Genomic DNA, 24,266 nt, shown 5'->3' on the forward strand with positions numbered 1-24,266 from the left:
TATACCGCTACTCCCGGTTTGGCTCGGAGCGGTTTACAAAAATAGATTAAAACAATACACGTGGCTTTAAAATAACAATAAAAACAATAAAAGCAACAATAAAAGCAACAATAAAAACAGACATAGCCTTATGTGCACCAACACTTTATCCAAATATTTGGATATGTGAAGTTATAGAGCCATCATCGCAGATATAAATACATGTTGAATCTCATTCCTATTTACGTCCATATTGCATTACATTTTTCTCCCATGATGTTTCATAGGTACAGTAGAGTCTCACTTATCCAAGACTCGCTTATCCAAGGTTCTGGATTATCCAAGGCATTTTTGCAGTCAATGTTTTCAATATATCATGATATTTTGGTGCTAAATTCTTAAATACAGTAATTACAACATAACTTTACTGCGTATTGAACTACTTTTTCTGTCAAATTTGTTGTATAACATGATGTTTTGGTGCTTAATTTGTCAAAATCATAACCTAATTTGATGTTTAATAGGCTTTTCCTTATTCCCTCCTTATTATCCAAGATATTACCGGCCCGTTTAACTTGGATAAGTGAGACTGTACTGTATTTCTAAATGTGCAGTTTTGAATGCATTTTCCCTATTCATTAAAGCTTGAATAGGAAAAAAAAAACCTAATTGTTGGTTTCTCATGACAGTTCTTCTGTCAGCATGACCTCAATGGCTCATTCAAATTAAAATGTTAATATTTTCATTATATTAATCTAAGGCTCATAAATGTATGGATTTCCAGCTACATGTTACTTTTGAGTGCTTTCAGATCTATGAGATTTGAACTAGTTACGCTTGTACAAACTAGTGAACCCGATGTATTTTTCACCTCATCATAGGCCAACATAGTCAGGAGTTAATCAGATTAGGGAAATGTGGAAAATAGTCTCTTGCATGGAAGCCCCTGTGACTACATATAAGTTGAACCATTATAAAACTGAAAATATAGCGAACCATATATTCTGAGTTACAGGACTGACAACTCAATAAAGTGTATATTCTGCATGTTCTTTGCTCATTATACTGTAAATATTAAGGGACTTCAGTTTTCTCTTTCATGTGGGTATTAATATTTAAACATCCAAAACAATATAAGAGAATATCAAACTAAGGCCTGGACAGAATAGTTGAAATAAATAGCGTAAGTTATGTATTTGATAGAAAACTATAGTTGGAAGTCTGTAAAATGGACAAATTCAAAAAAGTCAGACCAAGTTCCCTGTTTTTGGGTCTTGCTATATTCTAGATTCTGTATTATTATTATTATTATTATTATTATTATTATTATTATTATTACTACTACTACTACTACTAGTATATTTTTGTCCCACTTTTATTTTGAATGAGGTTCAAAGTGGCTAATGAGGTAATGTTTTTTGTTTTTTTGAAAAGAAATCATGCTTGCAAATGAAAAAGATCTAATATCTGCTAATTTAGAAACCGCGTGGATTTTCACAAGTTACCCATGTATGAACAAAATAATTGGTGAACCAATAAGTTCCATTTTATGTGGAATACAATTCAGAGAATGAGATAATGAAGTCTATTTGAGGTCACATCCCTTCTTTGCATAAATAAACTGACAGCATCTGATTAATATGTCTGAACCAGCTGGAACAATACATTTGTCTTTGTACACAAAATACCTGAGGGCAAATTGTTTCTGAGATCATGCAGAGTGCAATGTGCTTTACAATGGACTACCTCTGTACCAAATTCAGAAACTCCAATTAGTTTAAAACATGACAGCCAAACTACTTACACCAACATCTAGGAGTTTGCATATCACACCTATATTAAAGTTACTCCACTGGTTGCCAATTAGTTTCTGGGCAAAGTACAAAGTGTTGCTTTTGACCTTTAAAACCCTACATGGTTTGGGTCCAGGTTACCTACAGTATAACCTTCTCCTGATCAATCAACCCCAAATACTGAGGTCCTCTGGGGAGTATCTACTTCAGCCTGCCAGAACCCGACTGGCAACCATCACCCAGAGGACCTTTTCATTGGCTGCCCCAAAACTGTGAATGACCTGCCAGAAGAGATTAGCTGTTGGAATTTAAGACACATCTGAAGACCTATCTCTTCTGGCAGGCCTACCCAGCCAGTTTCAACTATGACTTTTAAATTGCATTCTGTGTTTATTGCATTTTAACTTATGTTTCAGATATTTTAATGTATATATGTTTTGATACATTCTTCTATGATAGCTAAAATGCAATGTTTTAATATGTAATTTTATAGATGTATTTCACTATTTTTTGCCCTGTTTCAAGCCAAAGGGAGAGGCAGGTAAATAATAATAATAATAACACAACAAAACATTCCATGGAAAGTTCCTTGACAAAATTGAAGGAAAAGCTGATAAGGAGAAGACCTGGCTCTGGCTCACGAATGGGACCCTGAAGAAGGAGACAGAAGGCCTGATCCTTGCAGCCCAGGAGCAAGCCATCAGAACAAATGCATTTAAGGCCAAGATCGAAAAATCAGCTGATGACCCAAAATGCAGACTGTGCAAGGAAGCCGACGAAACCATTGATCATATCCTCAGCTGCTGTAAGAAAATCACACAAACAGACTACAAACAGAGGCACAACTATGTGGCCCAAATGATTCATTGGAACTTATGCCTCAAGTGCCACCTGCCAGCAGCAAAGAACTGGTGGGATCACAAACCTGCAAAAGTATTGGAAAATGAGCACGCAAAGATACTGTGGGACTTCCGAATCCAGACTGACAAAGTTCTGGAACACAACACACCAGACATCACAGTTGTGGAAAAGAAAAAGGTTTGGATCATTGATGTCGCCATCCCAGGTGACAGTCGCATTGACGAAAAACAACAGGAAAAACTCAGCCGCAATCAGGACCTCAAGATTGAACTTCAAAGACTCTGGCAGAAACCAGTGCAGGTGGTCCCGGTGGTGATGGGCACATTGGGTGCCGTGCCAAAAGATCTCAGCCGGCATTTGGAAATAATAGACATTGACAAAATTACGATCTGCCAACTGCAAAAGGCCACCCTGCTGGGATCTGCGCGCATCATCCGAAAATACATCACACAGTCCTAGACAATTGGGAAGTGTTCGACTTGTGATTTTGTGATAGAAAATCCAGCATATCTATCTTGTTTGCTGTGTCATAATAAATTATTATTATTATTATTATTATTATTATTATTATTATTATTATTATTATTATTATTATTACTACTACAGCTTCCACATAATATGTTTTACTCTGATCTGAGCTACATCCTGTTTATACTCATCTTGTTTATTTTCTAAAACATTTGATACAGGATATCAACATAATTTGCAAATACTAAACAATTAGATCCCAAACACCATCTTGCCTAGCACTCAGCATATTGTTTAGAAGAATTGAAAATTTATATCACAGACAAGTTGTCTGACTAGCAATTGTCATTCTTCTTTCTTATTTGTGTTTGTTATTGGTATAGATGGGAGCACAACCAGATAAAAACAGTTATGACAATCCAGGGTATTTCAAAATGTCACAGATTATTGTATATGAAATACATTGATTAGACAGGCCAACAAAAACATCTTGGTGTCTTGGTTTTTAAGTCTGTTCTTGGGTTATTTGGGGCACTGATTCAGAAAATTGCATTGAATAGACCACATCAGGTCTAGTTTCTTAAGTATTGTTATCATGATATTTTTATGGGTGAGCAGATGAAGACTGGAATACGACATACATTATGTATCTCAAAAGCTAGAGCTGATGGGGGAAAACTGCTACCATTTTGGAATCAGCAGTCAAATATACTCAGAAACAGGTCTGACATTGAGAAACCAAAATGTGTGTTGGCCAGTGTTGGGACAAGCTTAATAGACTTTGGAGATAGTCCATTCTAACTTTGATGACACTTTGAAAAGTTATAGCAAGCTTTACCTGCTGGATATCCTCCAAATGTGTAGAACTACAGCTCTTGTCACTTATAGCCAGCCTTCCTTGCCATGCCTTCCTGGCTAGAAATGATGACAATGCACTAATTTGGGTGAAGTTAGTCTGTGGATTTAGAGGAAATCAAACTTGTCATCTTAACATTGGAGTGGGTGAGTCTAAAGCTGGATATTACAACATATAGTTAACCAGGTGAGAGAGAGCCAAAGATACAATGTGTTTCAAAACATAAAGCAGTTAGGAATCAATATTCAAATGATATAGTCTTGGGAAGGGTTATCTGCCTTAGTAAATTAAGGAAACAACTATATAAAAAGACCTTAAATGAAATATGAAATTAGCTACTTCCTAAAATTAGCTACCTCCTAATCAGATTATTGCATTGTTCTAAAAATCCTAAAAATTAGTACATTGAAATATATCCTCATATGCAAGCTGTTGGTTCTTTAAATTAAGGAAACCTTACTAACATAACTCTCTTGAGTAATGTTATTCATCTTAAAGAAACAAAGCATGAGTTATTTTAGTTCCTTGTTCTTTTTTTTCTTTTTCTTTTGGTTTAGATCATACTTTCTGCTGCAGATCACTGAGGTTATGTCAGTACAAATGGACTAGTGAATGTTTGGCAGTCGACCCAAATAGTGTCAACTAAATATTGTTGGAAAAATTAAAATGCCTGAATCAAAAGGCCTACTTTAGATAGCTAGGTAAGGTTACAATACTGAGAGTAATATCAGCCTGCTTATTTATATATTTATTGTAGATTAATTTATTAAACAGAATTTAGAGGCCAGTGACATTTTATTAGTTTAATCAGAAGATCAACATTTCAGGAAAAGATTTGATTAAAGGAAGGTGAGTAATTTAAATGGTGTAGCTGTAGCCTATCTTTAAAAATACTGAGTTAAATCCAGTTTTAATCACAACTGGAGTAGGTTATTGAAATTAATGAGGCTTACAAAAGTGGTGATGAAAAAATCACAGCCATTTCAAAGGATCTAGTCAAGGCTAATATTGGACTGAGCACCTATGTTTCATTGTGGTTTATTGCTATGATATAATAGTAAAAGGCAATAATAAAATTATGATATTGTTTTCTAATAATGAGTAGTAACAATTACATGTAAAATCATTGTCTGCAATTTAAAGAAGATAGTAATGAAACACAAGGGAAAGAAATCTCTGAACACAAAGATCTTTTCAAAAAATAAACTGTTGATTATCGTTCCTTTATAGATTAGGTGTTTGAGTTGTTGCTAATTGACCTTTACTAGAATAAAAATGGGGAGTTTTTTCTCTTGATTCTGTTGGACCATTCAGTGACAGATATGAAAATAGCCCTCTGGAGAAGTTGTCTGAATTTCAGTATGAGAAAATTATGTTAATTATGCATATACATGGATATGTACAGAAGGTTTAAATAAATGCTGTAGTTATTTTCATTTCACAATGGTCATCATGTGAATTTAATATAATAATTTCTCACATTATTAATTTGTGTAAGTTTCAAGCATAGAATAAGACATATCCCATTATAATAGAAATTGTTTAGAGTTAACTAATTCACTGAAGCCTAAGTCCTGATCAAATGGTCAGCTTGCTTGCACTTGTTTTTGGAGTGGAATGTATAGTCCGAATGAAGTAATTTGCATATTCCATGAATGGCAGTCTCAAGGCCAAGTCACTATGGGAAAGAAGGTTAACTTGGAGAACAACTTGTGTTGTAGTTGTAGGACAGGCAATTTCCCAAGCACTTCTCTCATATTCAGTCAGCCATGAAATAAACAGTAGGACTGTGTAACCAATTAGGCCATATTAGGAAAAGAGTTGGGCAATTTCAGCCTAAATTCAGGTCTGATTGAATCATTCCACTACAAATTCATTCTGTAGTAGAATGACACAGTCCAAAGATCTGGACATCAGAAATAATCATGGAAAACCAATGTGTCTTTAGCGTGATCATAAAAACACACCAAAACAAATTATGCAAGTTGTCATTTCATTATCACTTTTATATTTGAACATTAAACTTAATGGACTTAGCTGAATGATACTCTATGCTTCCCAGTTGGCTTAAAAAGTAAAAACCACAGCCTGCTCGCTTGCTTGCACACCTCTGCCAAGTACTGCTGTCTCTCTTACATGGTGGCCGACTGTCTTTGTTCTTTTTTTTTACTATACCCATTCAGCTTTAAAGGTTGGTGATTTTCAAGAGGTAGGGGTTGGACTGCTGTGGAGTTTCATCTTGTCTTCCATGCTGTTTAATGTTTATATGTAGTTGGTTGGGAAGATCATAAGGAATTTGGGCTTGATTGCCATCTGTATGCTGTTGACTCTCCACTAAATTCTCCTTGCCATCAAAGTCAGCTGAAACTCGCAGGTGCTGGAATGATTCCTGGATGCAGTAATAGGCTGGATAAGGCCTCGTAAACTGAAGATGAATATTATGATAATATAGAAATTCTGTGGCTCTGTGGTCCAGGAATTGGGTAGGCAATCTTCACTTTCCCTGAAGGAGCAGTTGGACAGCTTGGGAGTACTCCTAGGTCCATTTTGGTCACTGGAGTCACAAGTGAACTCCGTAGTTCAGAATGCTTGGTGCTGGCTCCAATTTGTGTGCTACTATTGCTTTTTCCTAGACAGTGATAGCTTAGCCACTGCAATCCATGCACTCGTAACTTTTTATTAGACTAACATGATGTGGTCTACATGGGGCTGCCCTTTAAGAATACTCAGAAGCTAAAGCTAGTTCCAAACAAAAACGAGATCATTGGCCAGAATATCATACAGACAATATATAATAATATCAATATTAAAGTAACCACAATGGCTGTCAGTTTGCTTTTGGTCTGAATTTGTGGTGCTGATGATGATTGCCTAAGTCGTCAGTACCTAGAGAAGCGCTTCTTCTTATTTATGCTTGCCTAAGGATTCAGATCTGCTGAACATACTTTTCTTTGAGCCCCAGCAGGAAATGTATAGGAGATTGCTTTCTCTGCCAAATAGTTCACAGTCATAGGCCCATATAACTTACTTTATTCCATAGAGTTCTAGTACTTGTTCCGGCTGCTTATCTGAATTTGCCTTTAATGTCTTCAGCCTGTGGTTTGTGAAGGGTAAAATGAAACTTCTATAGGTTGCATTTTCAGGAATAAATTCAGCTGAAGAAAAAATATAATTAGTGTCCTTAAGATAATTTATTGTTATACTACACTAGTGACATCAGTCATTATGAGGTCTAATGCATGTAATTGGCAAATGTGTTTGCATCACATACTTCATACCAATTGACACCCACTGTGTTGCTACTGACAGCTTCTCAGCCAAGATAAATATGCATTCTGCCAAGAGCTATTACTACTTTGCTGAGTTGGACATAGGTGGATATATTATGGCAAATGCACAGTATAAATTTTACTACAGTTTTACTGTGCAAATGTCAGGATATTCAGGCTATTGACAGCAGCCGTTTCAATGCACAAAAAAGATATCCTTAAGGGTGTGATAATATGAATTTTGAGAGAGCATATACCGCACAATGCAAAGATATATTGGAGTACAATTCTAAAAGCTAAAAAATTCTTAGATTCCCAGTGTACTTACAAATGAGACTAGATGATTAGCTTAATCAAATATTATCATACGTCTCCTATTGTAATTTTTCAACTCCATCTGTACAGAAGACAATGAAGACTTGATATTATGTAGAAGTTAAAGCCATTACCTACTTCCTAGAACAGAATTTCTCAAACTGTGCTCCTCCAGATGTTTTGGACTTTAGCTCCCACAATTCATAACAGCTGGTAAGCTGGCTAGTATTTCTGGGAACTGAAGTCCAAAACTCCTGGAGGAGTACAGTTTGAGAAACACTGTCCTAGAGGCATAAAGAAGTCAGACAGTGCCACCACAGTGGTACACTGTCAAGATACAAATAATGCTAGGTGCAGTAAATACAGTTTATACCGTGGTTTTGTTTTGTTTTTTTGTCTAGCCTACAATTAATTTGTACATACAGGCAAACATGGAGAGGGCCATAATTAAAAGCATCATTAAAAGTAGTGTTGCTAATTTAAACAATAATATTGTGTATTATGTTATGCATTTAACATAAACTGAAACTTTGTTTCATTGTATTTACTATTTATGAGAAACTGAGAAAAAGGAATTCAAGTGATCTTGCCCTTAGATGTAGAGACTTAGATGTAGATGAGAACCTAGGAGTGAGCCTTCTTATAGGCTGCTTCCAAGCTCTGAATGGAACTTTGGATGGCCATACCCTTTCTCTCTTTTTACCAACTATTAACTTTTTTTGCTTTAGCTTTTAGTTTTGGGATGGTTTAACACGTATGCTGGTTTTAAAATGTAAGAGGTTTGAGTGTGATTTTCAATTATTTTAAAGTGGATTGTGTTTAATGCTTTTCAGTTTTTGTATGTTAGACGATTTCAGCTGTATTATTGTAATGTATTGTGTAAGCTGCTATGGGTGTCATATGGGGAAATATAGGATATAAATTAAATAAACACAATAAAAATAGTTGTAGCCTTCATATAATTTTTCCCATGTTTTCTGGCAAGTAGCTTCTAAAATACAATTGCTCTGTCTTTCATCATTGACAAAATGATGAACTCAAAGTTTCTGATTAAAAGCTTAGATTCTTTTCCCCAGAACAGATATGTTATGTAAAGCTTAGAAGTAAAGTATTTTGAGTACGAAAAACTGCAATTGATAGCCTCATGCTGAGTTCATGCTAATTCATTATACTCAAATAGATGTAATACCTGTCCAGTAGTGAGCCTCAAGCAATATGTTGGCTGCCCCTCTAGCAGTCACTTGATTTATCCAGGACCTGTGAAAACATACTGCATTTCCCTCTTTCTGATTACAGCATCTGATATGCCAAGTAGAGTGGCATGACCACTATTCAACCCAGTCTGTTCCTTCATCTGTTAGGATTCCTCAGGACAGCTGATAAAGTCAAATTACAACAAAGGATTATTTCAGATTTTGAATATAGAGAAGTCAGTCATACATTTTAAAATCCCTGAACTGCCCTGGTTAAAAAACAAAACAAAAACAATTTACTTGAATTCCCACCAGGAAAAAAGACACCATATATAGGAAAATTGATCTAAAGGGCCATTTCCTGACCTATTTATTTATAAGAACTTCTGGATTAATTTGTGAAGGAAAAAAACACCATTAAGAGGATTTAATAGGGATGATTTAACTTATTGTTTATTAGCCATTAGGCTTGCTCAAATAATTCGTTTTCCCCGTTAACCGTTATTAATTCGTTATTTTCGTTTGTTTTGAAGCAATATACGGCATTGGTTGTCCACACGTCTGGATATCGCGGTTTCGAATCGCAAGAGGCCGTTTTTCGTTATGTCGTCGTTTTTTTCGTTAGGAAAAAAAAGCTTTTGCAAACCCCAAACTCCCACCATTCAGGCCCTTTCCTTTTGCCCCTCAGCAAAAGGGGCGTCACGGGCTCAGCCAATGGGAGGGGGCGAGGGGGAAGGAGGCCGAGGAGGAGGAGGAAGACGGAGGGGGAAAATGGCCGCCGCCGCCGCCGCCTCAGCTCAGGCCTGATACTCAGAGGTTTTGCCGTCTGTGCGAAGCTAGGCAAGTGGGGTTTATATATCTGTGGAAGGTCCAGGGTGGGAGAAAGAACTCTTGTCTGTGGGAGGCAAGTGTGAATGTTGCAATTGGTCACCTTGATTAGCATTGAATAGCCTTGCAGCTTCAAAGCCTGGCTGCTTCCTACCTGGGGGAATCCTTTGTTGGGAGGTATTAGCTGGCCCTGATTGTTTCCTGTCTGGAATTCCCATTTTCTGGGTGTTGTTCTTTTACTGTCCTGATTTTAGCTTTTCTGTAGCTAAAAATGCATATAAAATTGATTCTATAGGGAGGATAAATGATTGGATTTCAACTCCTACAGCTTAGCTGTCAAGGACAGAACGCCACAGGATCAAAGATAACAGAGTTTATTGGATTTACAGAACTCAAAATGCCCGTAAAAGACAAGGGCTAGGCAACACTGGCCTTAAAAAGCAAAAAGGGGCAAGAAAAACATTCAAAAGATAAACCGGATTAAACCGGAGTTTAATCCGGACAAAATCAAAACAACTTGCTTCAGCCTGAGAATAAACAAAACAGAAACTGGTGAACAAAGAGTTCAAAAGAATGTAACTAATTGGCAGCAGATGCTTCTCTGCTGCCAGCACTATGTTTTGAGTAACTTAGCAGTTACACCTCCACACAGCAGGCAAGGTTCCAATACAAACACAACAGCCGAGGATTGAAGCAGTAGCGTAGTCCCAGTTCTTTCCGAAGGTCGTAAGGCAGAAGCAGACGTTTGTAGTTCACCAAGTCCAGGTAGGAGAATCCGAGCCCGTAGTCAGTTCAGTCCGTAAATCCAGAGTAGCAGATGGCGTCCGTCAAGAAGACGACGGAAGGTCAAAGCTATTGAGATTAAGCAGAGGTTGCACAAACAAAAGCCCACACAATTCCTCCCGCCGTCTGAACCCAAGTTCCAAAACAACTTACGTAATCAGCACACGAAACACACCCGTCTTCAGGAAAACGTCCCACACAGATCCCAAGCGTTCGTCCAGATTACCTTGCCCAACGCAATTTGCAATTGCTCCCAAACCCTATTTTATGCCAGTTACAAGTCCTCATCACTATCAGCTGCCCTCCTTAACCCGGGCGTTTCCTCATCACTTTCCTCATCAGAGCTGGAACACCTCTGACTACGCCCCACAGCATCCCCAGCTGTGGATCCCGTCCCATCCCTCCAGCTTGTCCATGGGTCTAGTCCTGAAGGTCCCCAATCATCTTCCATCCCATCATTGCCAGTGGCACCCAATTCCTCCCTTACCCGAGTCCAATCCATCTCATCCTCTTCCGAGCTCACCACCTCTTCCTCCATTCTCTCTGTAAACCCCTCAAAAGAATCCTCGTCAGATGGTTCTGCAAAGATATCTCGCAGCCTCTTTCTTTCTCGCTCCTCGAGAGTATCTGACTCTCGAGGAGTCTTACGCCCACGCTTCCCAGTAGCAGAGCCATGAGGCTCAATCATAACATTAGCTTTCTCTGCCAATAATGGTACCATATCAAACTAAACCTCCCAAGATTCTGTAGCAGTGAGCCATCTTGGATATTGTAAGGGATTTTTTATTATTATTATTATTATTATTATTATTATTATTAGACCTTGCTCCCAGGAAGGTGCCTTCGCTGTGGCTCCCAACTTATCTACCTTTCCACATATTCTCCACATTGTGTGTATGTGTATGTATATTATATATACATGAGCCCCGATGGCGAAGTGTGTTAAAGCACTGAGCTGCTGAACTTGCAGACCGAAAGGTCCCAGGTTCAAATCCCGGGAGCAGAGTGAGTGCCCGCTGTTAGCTCCAGCTTCTGCCAACCTAGCAGCTTGAAAACATGCCAATGTGAGTAGATCAATAGGTACCGCTCTGGCGGGAAGGTAATGGCACTCCATGTAGTCATGCCGGCCACATGACCTTGGAGGTGTCTATGGACAACACTGGCTCTTGGGCTTAGAAATGGAGATGAGCACCAACCCCCAGAGTCAGACATGACTGAACTTAACGTCAAGGGATACCTTTACCTTTACCTATATACACACACACACACACACACACACACACACATTATGCAGGGACTATATATATATATATACACAGTATATATCACACACACACCAATTTAACAAAGTTTCAGCCACAAAAACAAAGTTTCTGAAGTAGAACAATGACTTTCACAGTAAAGACAACCCAATTTAACAGGAAATAAGACTTTCAAACCAGGAACAGATTTCTGCAATTATTAAAAAATGGTTTATTATAAAAGCTATGAAAATTCGCCAAAAATCAGAGAATAAGGGAAACGTTCCAAATTTTGGTGAGCTATCAGTGTTAAATGTGTTCTACCACTGTACCAAGTTGGAAGACGATCACTCAAAAAATGAGGGTGGGAGAGTCCTGTAAAGTCCTCTCCCTCTGTGCTGTTTTTGGGAATTGCGCATGCGCGTCCGCCATTAACAAATTAATTTAGAAAATAACGAATTTTCGTTAATTTCGAATTTTTTTGGGGGCCAAATTCGGAAATACCATCAGAAACGAAAAGCTGCCCCCCTCTAGTTTTGAAACGAGTTTAGAATCAAATTTTTCGTGGATCGATCAAGCCTATTAGCCATATAGTGAGAACTATTCCTGGGCCACTTCTCACTCCTTCTGACCACCTCCAAGAACATACAGGCACTAAAAATCCCGAAGTCCATCCACAGTTCTTTGGCTGCGCCTCTCAGCTGATCATAATTGGAAGACCATCCTGAGGATGGACTCTCTGAAACCTCAGTTCTAAGAGTGAGAACGCTTATTCCAGCCAAGGGTAACCTCTTTTCAGACCCCCAACCTACAAAACTTATAGGAACTGTAATGGAAGTCCACCTTTTGTCATCACAAGTGAGGGGTGCCACAGTGCCTACCAGAACTATTTCACCATTATCCTACTGGCCAACATATTATTTATCCCCTCTTTTACATTATTCACAAACAGAACATTCCCCACTTTTAGAGGTGTACTGCATCAGCCCTATAGAACTTTTTCCCTTTGAACACAATCTCCAAATGGGGGATCACTCAGCCCCCACTTTGCCCCATGACAAGTCTCGGCTCCCGGTTGACCTTCAGTTTGGCCAAATCAAGCTTTTTGGGGATTAAACGCCCCCCAACTATCCCAAATGTGGTAACAGTACCACCCAGGCAATCTGAACTCCAGGCCAATAATGCCTGATATAACTTAAATACTTCAAAGCTTGCACAATCAGTGCCTTCCCCTTTAACAGACCTAAGTCATTACTCTCCCCAAGTGAACAATCAGATAAAGTGGGAAATTCAAATTTGAATTAATGTAAAGGGCTGAAGGACTTAGGAGAATACAGTGTGGGGGAAGGAAAAAATGAGACCCAGGCAATTGGGGAAGAATACCAACTTTTAATGAACAACCATCAAGCCCTTCAACTTCCTTCAAGCCATGGGTTGAGACCAGAGGGGAGAGATATTTGGGAAAGGAGGGGAGTTCTAAAGGCCAGGGGGGGCTCCCATTGGTGGTCTTGGGGAGCGGGAGATACGGGAAAAGGAGACCATTAATTCGGCCTAGGGCACGTGAAATATTAATAGTTTCAAAACAGTCTCCTGACGTGGTAGAACTGAGTACACAGGATGGCAGCCCCTCTGGATTAAGGGTGGTGCTGTTGAATGCCAGATGTGTCAATGGAAAACAGCTATCATCCAGTACTTAATCCTGTGTCCACCAGGCTTCTCAGTGCAACACAGACCAAGATCTGGAGGGCTGGGAGGCAGAGTTGCAGCGGTCTATAGAGATTCCATCCCTCTGAAAAGTAGATGGAGGAGGCAAAAGAATGGTTTACCCCAAGGCAGTGTTCTTGCACCGACCTTGTTTAACATCTTCACGAATGATCAGCCACTATCACCACTCACAAAGAGCTTTATATATGCTGATGACTTTGGCCTAACAACACAAGCGAAAGATTTTGAAACAGTTGAAAGCTAACTCACTAATGCCTTGAAGGAACTCTCCAGCTACTACAAAGATAACGGCCTGAAGCCTAACCCTGCCAAGACACAAGTGTGTGCTTTCCATCTACGTAACCGTGAAGCCAACAGGAAACTGAAAGTTACTTGGGAAGGCCAAGAGCTCGAACACAGTTTCCATCCTAAATATCTTGGTGTCACCTTAGATCAAACACTAACATATAGGAAACACTGCATGAACTCCAAGCACAAAGTAGCTGCATGCAATAACATCCTGTGGAAACTTACTGGCAGCGCATGGGGTGCAGACCCACAATTAATAAGAACATCAGCCCTGGCCTTGTCTTTTTCAACTGCTGAATATGCCTGTCCTGTCTGGCACAAGTCTATCCATGCGAAGCAGGTGGACATAGCACTGAACAAAACATGTAGAATAATCACAGGATGCCTTAAACCTACACCTGTTGATAAACTCTATAAGCTAGCTGGCATTGTTCCCCAATGTGCGACGGGAAGTTGCTGCGAATGGTGAGAGAAATAAGGTCGAACATTGTGAAAGCCACCCACTGCATGACTATCAGCCTCCTCCCAGTAGACTCAAGTCGAAGAGCTTCATGAGAACCACCACTCCTCTTGATGTTCCCCCAGCAACAGCAAGGGTGTCCCTCTGGGCAGCTAAACCAGACAATCCCAACTGGATGGCCCCCCAGGGGCAAACCAAGAATGGGCAACTTGGAAGTCCCTAAACAGACTGAGAAGCGGAGTGGGCAGATCAAAAAGCAATTTGGCAAGATGGCACTACCTGGAGGAATCTGCCACCTTGTGTGACTGTGGAGCAGAGCAAACAACTCCTCAAATGTATGCTTACCCACAATGCCCTGCCTCATGCACGGAGGAGGAGTTGTTTAAAGCTATGTGCAATGCAATTGCTGTTGCCCACTTTTGGTCTAAAACTATATAGCTGTTTGTGATTCCTTTATTTTATCGCTTTTAAACTTATTTATTATGCAATGCTTTTGACATGAAATAAATAAATGAATCCCTTTGACCTGGTGCCTCATCCCTCAGTCAACCACTTTCAAATGTGAAAAATCATGAAAAATCAGACAATGTGATTTTCTGGATGTGTTTTCTCATGTTGTCTCTCATGGTTGAGGTCTACCTATGATGTTAATTACAGGCCTCTCTCATCTTTTTAAGTGGGAGAACTTGTACAATTGGTATCTGACTAAATACTTTCCCCCTCACTGTATCTGGCCCTACCCACATAGCTAGGAACACATTATTTATTTATTTCCATCATTTCTATGCCGCCCTTCTAACCCGAAGGGACTCAGGGTGGCTCACAGTCTGGCAAGATTCAATGCCAATATACAATACAAAAGCTAAAACATAAGCAATTAAAACAATTAAACAGTTTAGCATAATACAATAAATACATTTAAAACAATACAATATAAAATACTTAAACCATTCATCCGTAAAACCTTAGAGAAATCAAATCTAAAACATTAGATTTGGTTTTCTGCCAGGGATGGGAGAAGGTGGTGGTGTGGAGGAGTTAACCATTACTCCTTTGCCATGGAACGACCATCAATTGATCAGGTTTAGGCTTACTGCATCTCCTAATCTCTGCAGGGGTGGAGGACCAATTAAAATAGTCCGCCCTAGGAGGCTTATGGATCTGGTAGGTGATCCTGTTGATGTCCTGGTCTCTCTCTGGAATCAGAGTGTCCCCTCTCGAGTAGCAGAGCTAAACCAGCTCCTTGATTCAATGAGGAACTGGCAGTGATGAAGCGAAGGAAGAGGGGTCTAGAGCGCATGTGGCGTACCAAGTGAAGCCAGCCAGACACGGCCAAACACTGCAATGTCTTTATTTAAAGGCATATGCCACAGCAATAGATGCTGCAAAGAAATCTTTCTTTGCAGCCAATATTGCATCTGCAAAGAACTGTCCAGCTGAGCTGTTCTTGAGTATTCAGAGATTTGCTAAGCCCCGTCTCTCACAATGGGGTCCCTGACAACTCGGCAGCCTACTGTGAAGCATTTGCTCAGATCTTCATGGATAAAGTTACTCTGATCTGTTCTGACTTGAACACCACACTAACGGCAGTCTCTAAGCATGTAACACGAGCACTGGCTTGTCCAGTTTTGATGGGTTCATTTCAGTTGGTGCAGGCCGAGGTTGTGGACAAGATACTTAGAGAGGCAAGAGCAACCACATGCATCCTAGACCCCTTCCCATCCTGGCTTGTAAAGCAAGCCGAGGGGGTTTGGCAGAGTGGATGAAGGTGGTGGCTAATGCTTCCCTTTGGGAAGGCAAGATTCCAGCCAGCCTAAAACAGGCTGCAATGAAACTGCTATTGAAAAAACCATCACTGGATCCCACTCAGTTTAATAACTTTAGGCCTATTTCCAATCTCCCCTTTTTGAGCAAAGTCCTGGAATGTGTGGTTGCCTCGCAACTCCAGGTATTCTTGGAAGACACGGATTATCTGGATCTGGCACAGTCTGGCTTTAGGCTGGGACATGGTACCGAAACAGCCTTGGTTGCCTTAGTGGATGATCTACGCCAGGAACTTTGACAGGGTGAATGTCTTCCTGTTGGTTCTGCTGAATCTCTCAGTGGCCTTTGATAACCGTCGACCACGGTATCCTTCTGGGATGTCTTGTGGGTATGGGCATAGGAGGCACTGTTTTGCTGTGGCTCTGGTCCTTCCTGGAAGACCTTTCCCAGAAGGTGTTGTTGGGAGACACCTGCTCGACCCTGCAGCTGTTGTCCTGTGGGGTTCCACAGGGTTCAATATTGTCTCCCATGTTGTTTAACATCTACATGAAGCCGTTGGAAGAGATCATCCGAAGTTTTGGAGTGTGGTGTCATCTGTACCCAGATAACGTCCAACACTATCATTCCTTTTTGGGAAGCATTTCAAAAGAAAGGGCATCAGGCAGACCAAGGAGTCCTCAAAAGTCTGGAATGAAGCTGTGCTGAAGTACCAATTTGTGTTCAGTTATTTACAATCTCAGTGGATTGCAAATAACTGTATGCATCATGTACACGAAGTGTTAACAATGCCAAGTAAATCCATTTCCATCTCAGTTTGTAACACAAAATATGGAATATCCAGGGGATGATGTATACATTTGTAAAGCACTGTTAGATCAGCATTGTTTTAACCAATTACATTGATAATGCTCTTTCTCATGCATGCATACTTATTACTGCATTTTTGAGTGCGTATTGCCATTCTACATTAATTGAAATTGCAATTCCCAAACTCTACCTACACACAGTAAAGTTCCTTAGGTAAATGAATACTATTTATTGAGAAATGAAACTATAGCTAATGCCTTCATGAAACAGTTGCCACCATTCGGATTTTCAATAGGACAATTCAAAGTGTAAAAATGTGTGCCTTCATTCTCAGTATTAAAAATGTAAAGACCAATGTTTTGATCCAATATTCTTCTGCTAACATTTAGCTTCTCTATTCTCTTGGAGTCTTAATCACAAATTCCCGTTCTCTTTCCAACAGAATTTTCTTTGGACATGAATGTTTTATTTCTGTTAGTATTAGTCTACTACTAGAAAAGAAACAATAGAATGCTTTTATTGTTTCTATTATCCTCAAATAGGAAGTTAATGTGGTTGTTTAGTAGACCCAAGCTACTTAGGGCAAAGGATAACATATTTTATTTGTATTTAAAATAATTGTAACAGGCAGTAAAACAAAATGGGCATCATACTGCCCTTAAACAACAACAACAATGATAAACACTTTGATTTGTAGACCGCCCTATCTCCTCGAAGGGACTCAGGGCTGTTTCCAACATATGTGACAAACATTCAGTGTCAATGAGGAAAAGACATATAAACAAATTACATCAAAACAGAACACAGCAAATAATATAAGCAGGCTAATTTTAAACAGAATAACATTAACCAAAGATAAAACTTAATATAACCTAAACAGACATTATTTATCATAGGTCAAGACATTATAACCTCCCCCCCTCTCCCCCCCCCTTATTACACTCATCTGTAAATACTGCTACGTAGCCCTAATTTACTGATAAGGTTTATTCAGCATTTTACCCCCAGCCCTGGCCCTATAGTTTGCATTTTGCACAAGTCCTTGCCCTGCCTTCCCTAATTTGATCATGCAAACCATATTTTTGGTTACTTGTGGCCAAGACTGCCTTTATACATTTTTATGAAGTTTTCATACTCTGCTGGTTTTAATTGTTTATTATGTTTTAAATCATGTTTTAGCTTGTAAATTTTTGTTTGTACTGGGCTTGGTTCTCATGTACGTTGCCCTGAGTCCTTTTGGGGAGATGATGGCATAATATATAAAAATTAAAGTTATTATATGTGGATATGTAAGAGCTAATTGAACTATGAGCAATGGACTGTTACTCTTGAAACCAGCATTTGAATCCCCATTCCACCTTTAGAACCCACTGGGTGGCTTTCTCAGAGGAAGACAAAGGTGAATGAACAATGAACAAATCCTGTCAAAAAAACCTGAACTATAGAATTTACTACCATGACCAAGAATGATTCAAAGTGAGTAGCCAAATTTATAGACGGTACTTTTATCAGGAGTGACTAGTCAATATGGTTGTTAGAGTATTTCCAGTATCAAAGTTAGCCATTTTTGGGAGCAACATATCTTTTCACTACAGCGATATATGAGGGCTGAAGTCAAAAGACCTCCATTCCAATCAGAAAATGGGAAGTAAGATGAAATGGTAACTAGACCTTGTGTCTTCATGTCGGTTTGTATGCATGTATTGTACTTGGACCATGGTTTGATATTGATTGAGGTTAAAAAAGCAATTTGTTACTATTTCTTCTTGAAGGAAGCAAGAAGTAATTCTAGCAATTTACTTCCTGGTGCAATAATTGCTTTGAAAACCATGAAGTTTCTGAAACTTGCTAATCATTTGGGGATTGTTTGATGGATTGTACCTGAATTTTCAAATTTTGTTTGTGTTTAATTCTGTTTTAAAGTTTTCATATTTGTATATTTTAAATTAGATACCAATGCTTTCATACCAAGCTGCTTTGTTGCCCCTTTTGGATGATAAATTGGGGTATAAATAAATAAATATAATAATTATTATTACTGTTATTATCTGTGCAAAATTTACACGTGGTACTTTTACACTGCAAATAGCATTTTCTGCACAGCTTTTCTATTCAAAAAGTAAATTTGGAAATATTTTCTGCACATAAAAATGTTTTTTTTTATTTAAAATCCTGTTTCATATTAATTTTACACATAATAGAGATTCCTATCAATCCAGGATTTGTGTCATCAGTCTTTTATTTTTTATTTCTTTTAAAATTAAATATTATTTAATTTATATGTCAACTTTCTCTTACACTGGTATCCAAGTTGGGTTCCAAAAACATGTTTACAAGATGTAGCTCACACTGTAAAACTAATTAAAGTGATATAATATATTTTAAAATCAAAGTTGAAAGATATATAAAACAGTCCAGTAGCATGACAGCCCTTAAAGGCTTGCTTTTGTCTCTCTGCAAAGTGGGATATATAAACAATGTATTATTATGTAAAATGTCTTAGATTGTTGAGAAAAAGAAAGCAGGTAGGGGGTCTGTGCCTAGGCTCTTGTAAAAGGGAGTTCTTGTAGGTAGAAACAGTCACTAAGTAGAATCACTCTTGTGTCCTCACCAAGCGAGGTGTTGATGTCACAGGACAGAGAGAAAGAATTGCTTAAGAGATCTCAGGCTATGTGGATCAGATCTATATGAAACATTAATCAATTTCATGTTTAGACTTGGTGTCCCATCTCCAAGATATCTCATAATATATGTGCAAATATTCCAAAATCCAAAATAAAAAGAATAATCTGAAAGCCAAATTACTCCTGGTCCCAAGCATTTCAGACAGGGGATACTCGACCTGTATTACTGCTATTGCTCTTACCATTATTTTCTTTTTCCACATGTTGCCATAAAAATACTTAGTCAGATATATATATATATATATATATATATATATATATATATATTAGGCTTGATCGATCCATGAAAAATTTGATTCTAAACTCGTTTCAAAACTAGAGGGGGCAGTTTTTCGTTTTTGTTGCTATTTACGAATTTGGCCCCCAAAAATTTTCGAAATTAACGAAAATTCGTTATTTTCTAAATTAATTCGTTAATGGCGGACGCGCATGCGCAATTCCCAAAAACAGCACAGAGGGAGAGGAATTTACAGGACTCTCCCACCCTCATTTTTTGAGTGATTTTCTTCCAACTTGGTACAGTGGTAGAACACATTTAAAACTGATAGCTCACCAAAATTTGGAACGTTTCCCTTATCCTCTGATTTTTGGCGAATTTTCATAGCTTTTATAATAAACCATTTTTTAATAATTGCAGAAATCTGTTCCTGGTTTGAAAGTCTTATTTCCTGTTAAATTGGGTTGTCTTTACTGTGAAAGTCATTGTTCTACTTCAGAAACTTTGTTTTTGTGGCTGAAACTTTGTTAAATTGGTGTGTGTGTGATATATATACTGTGTATATATATAATATATAGTCCCTGCATAATGTGTGTGTGTGTATAGGTAAAGGTAAAGGTATCCCTTGACGTTAAGTTCAGTCATGTCTGACTCTGGGGGTTGGTGCTCATCTCCATTTCTAAGCCCAAGAGCCAGTGTTGTCCATAGACACCTCCAAGGTCATGTGGCCGGCATGACTACATGGAGTGCCATTACCTTCCCAGAAACACCCAGAAAATGGGAATTCCAGACAGGAAACAATCAGGGCCAGCTAATACCTCCCAACAAAGGATTCCCCCAGGTAGGAAGCAGCCAGGCTTTGAAGCTGCAAGGCTATTCAATGCTAATCAAGGTGACCAATTGCAACATTCACACTTGCCTCCCACAGACAAGAGTTCTTTCTCCCACCCTGGACCTTCCACAGATATATAAACCCCACTTGCCTAGCTTCGCACAGACGTCAAAACCTCTGAGTATCAGGCCTGGCAGGCAGGGAAGGGCGAGCGAGCGAAGGGAGGACAGCCGCCGGAGGAGGACGAAGCAGAGGGGAAGGGGTCTCGATCCGCCGCCTCCGCCCGCCTGGATGCGCCTTGCGAGGAGGAGGCGGAGGAAGCGGAGGAGGGGGCGGCAGAGGGAGAAGCAGAGGCAGGCAGTGAGGGAGGCATGAGCAGCGCCGCCCATGCCCCTCGCCCGCCTTCGCCTTCCGCCTCCTAAGCGACCCTCCCTCCCTCCCTCCCAGCCCCATCCTCCCCGCAAGGCTTCCGAGGAGGAGGAGGAGAGGACGCCGCCCGAAGGAAAGGAAAGGTCGGTGGGCTCTTCGGGGGAGACCTTGGGGAAGGTCGCGGGAAGGGCGGGAGGGGAAGGGGAAAAGCGCCCCATTTTCAAGAGCCACTTCGGGAGGGAAAGAGGGCAACCAAGGGGGGACCTCCCTCTCCCCCTCCTTCCCTCCTGGAAGAAGAAAGGAAAGACACGTGGACGCGCCTCCTTTCCGACGTGCGGGCCTCGCCTTCCTGGGCGCTGACACGCGAGAGCCTCCCTCCCGAAGACAGAAACCTGGCCCAGTCCTTCCTCGGTAGGCTATTGGGAGATCACCCTTGGGAGGTAATAATAATAAATTATTATCAGCTGCTGAGGCGAGGCGGCGGCGGCCATTTCCCCCCTCCGTCTTCCTCCTCCTCCTCGGCCTCCTTCCCCCTCGCCCCCTCCCATTGGCTGAGCCCGTGACGCCCCTTTTGCTGAGGGGCAAAAGGGAAGGGCCTGAATGGTGGGAGTTTGGGTGCTTTGCAAAAGCTTTTTTTCCTAACGAAAAAAACGACGACATAACGAAAAACGGCCTCTCGCGATTCGAAACCGCGATATCCAGACGTGTGACAACCAATGCTTCAAAATTGCTTCAAAACAAACGAAAATAACGAATTAATAACGGTTAACAGGGAAAACGAATTATTTGAGCAAGCCTAATATATATATATATATATATATATATATATATATATATATATGTATATGTATATGTATATGTGTGTGTATGTGTGTGTGTGTGTGTGTGTGTGTATATATATATATATATATATATATATATATATATATATCTGATTGTCTGAATGGCATGTTCAAAAAGCACATATATGCTTATCTAAAGTCATAAACAAGGAACATTTTCAAAGACTGAACTGGTTCTTAAAAATAGGACATTCATGCAAAGGGTGTTGAAGTACACCATGTGCACAGCATATGCAGTTGCATATGTTACAAACATTTGTTCTCTTGCATGTAAATGTTGCTGAGTCACAGCCAATTTGGGTTTGTTGCCACAAAAAGCTACGCCAAGGGAAGTACATATGATGAGTATACATACAACCACAAGCATCTTAATGAGATATGTGCCATTTCATTCAGTAAGTTCACATCACTGTGGGAAATGTGTAATAGTTTTGCACAAGTGATTTCTGTGTTAGATTTACTATGTCCCTCTGCCTCGTTCCCATTCTGCATTTTGCCAGTTTTCATATCCCATATCAATTTGTTCCTGATTGCATTATCTCATTTACCAAATACATTTAATATTTCAATTGTGAATAATTACCTAACTCAAGCAAAAGCCATTTTTTTTGGTCTGGCCCAGTATTTCCAAAACTTCAGGCAGGAAATACCCAAGATTTCAAATGGATTTTTCCTTAGCCCTGCCTGGAGATGCCAAGAATTTAATCTGCATCTCTCTGCAGTTATTACCTTCCCCCTGCCATTGAGCTACATCTGGTGTCTTCTCTGAAGGAATCCATAGTTCATTCAGTGCTAGTGACACATGGCTGACAGTGTGTTACACCAATATTTCTAATGATCATTGCCTTTTCTTTGGGGCACATGGGAATAGCAAAATGTGCTTTCTAGGCCTTTTGCTTAGATTTGTTTTGACTCCCAGATACCATAAATAGATTTAGGTCAGTGATGTTGTGCACTTTTTGTCTGATACTGACCTATTCACCTTTGAGTTATAGGAAAGAGTAAGTTGATACCAATCTCTTCATCTTAGGGTTTTCCTACATTGCAAGTACAGTGTTTTTCATAAGTGTGAGAATCATCAACCCAAATCAAGAATTTGGCAAAGGCACATTCATACAAAAATTAGGCTTAGATATGGTCATTTAGACCCATCGGTTTTTGCGATGCCTTCAAGACTTGAAAAACCTTGAAGGCTTTACTAATTTCATGCCAATGTACTAATGTGCTGCTTAGATTTTAATAAATTGAGATTTCACTGTTTTTAAAAAACGACATGCAGCTGAGAATTGTATGATAAAAGGTAAATGCAGCTGTGGACAAGTCTACATAGGGACCACCAAACGCAGTGCCCAAACACAAATCAAAAAATCAACATGCAGATCAAGAATAGGCCCCTATAGACCCATTGCCAAAACCCTACACTTGGAAAGCAATCATACTCGGACACAAGGGGTCGCTGATGGTGCTGATTTTCCTTTTGATATTTTGATTTAGAAGTCCAAGTAATACACTATTTTAGAGATATGTTAAAATGCCATATATTAGAATAGCGAAACGCTTGGTAGAATGAAATAATTAGTACTTATAACCATATGTATGTAAACGATGTAAGAAGAACGCACTAGTGTTATAGAGAAGAATGAGAGTGTTGCCTGTAGGTGCTGCTTTTAGATGCAAGTGACAGATGTTAAATGTAAACCTCTTCAGCAGCAAGCACTTATTAACATTCAGTTATAAAATAATGCAATATAAAATGACAAATGACAGTAATGTCATTTTAAAAACTTAATTCTTTGGGTGTATTATCATTTTAGAAGCAATGAGGGGTTTTAAAAGACAAAGGTCAAGTACATGAAGAACATTGTAAAATGTAGTTCTAAAAATCATTTTAGTCCCTTTAGGAAATTAACATAATATGTGAGAAAATCTGAGGAGAGCTGTCATAGACAAGAATCAGAACCTTATCACACAAGATACATTTCCCACTGCAGTTGTGTTGCTTATGAAAATGCTATGTGATCAAGATTGCTGTCTTTCCAAGATTACAGTGTCCATTAACACTAAATCATATTTCACAAAGACTGCAACAGAGACATTGAAAAGAGTCTGGATCTCCCACTTACCCTCCTAAATCGGTTTAACAAAACAAATTAAATATTGTACAGGAGGTCATAGCATGACAGAAGTAAGAAAGAAAATAAATAACAAAACAAAACAAGAATTGGTGAAAGAAGGGAAAACATTGTGGGTTCACAGTGCTTAGGGACAGCACTAGGGTTCTGTGGGAAAAACAGAGCTAAGATTCTAAGAGGGGGATTGGCTTCTGGAGGATTCCTTGATCATACAGGTTTGAGAATCACTGCTATAGGTTCCTACCCTGATGTGAAGAAGTTGAATAGGGTTTTTATAAAATTTGATTTGTTTGTTCAGTGATACCTTGACTTAACAGTTTAATCATTTCAGTGACTGAGCTCTTAACTCAAATGCTCTTATCTGAAAGCAAATTCCCTCATTGAAATGCAATTAATCCATTCTGTCCTCCTAACTCCAAAATTTTGTTTGTTACATGTTTTTAAATAAGAAAATGCACTTTATGCACTTTATTTTATTACAGAAACTATCTATTGAACAGATTTGCCACCTATGTAATCAGTGTCCTGTATTGCTATAACTCCTCGAGCATAGCTTTGAT

General features: G+C 39.2%; 1 protein-coding gene and 1 long non-coding RNA gene across 24 annotated transcripts in view; one reads left to right on the forward strand and one right to left on the reverse strand.

Annotated features, from left to right (window-relative positions):
- Positions 1–24,266, forward strand: part of tenm3 (teneurin transmembrane protein 3) — a 1,793,546-nt gene that overhangs the window by 29,286 nt on the left and 1,739,994 nt on the right. The gene's annotated exons all lie outside the window — the stretch shown is intronic.
- LOC134299233 (uncharacterized) lies at positions 9,921–12,166 on the reverse strand. The gene is made up of 2 exons (XR_010006414.1): positions 10,833–12,166; positions 9,921–10,414 (listed from the first exon to the last, which is right to left on the reverse strand). It is a non-coding gene; the product is annotated as an uncharacterized LOC134299233 (long non-coding RNA).

The sequence above is a fragment of the Anolis carolinensis genome, chromosome 5, assembly GCF_035594765.1.
Source record: "Anolis carolinensis isolate JA03-04 chromosome 5, rAnoCar3.1.pri, whole genome shotgun sequence".
NCBI classification, from domain to species: Eukaryota; Metazoa; Chordata; class Lepidosauria; order Squamata; family Dactyloidae; genus Anolis; species Anolis carolinensis.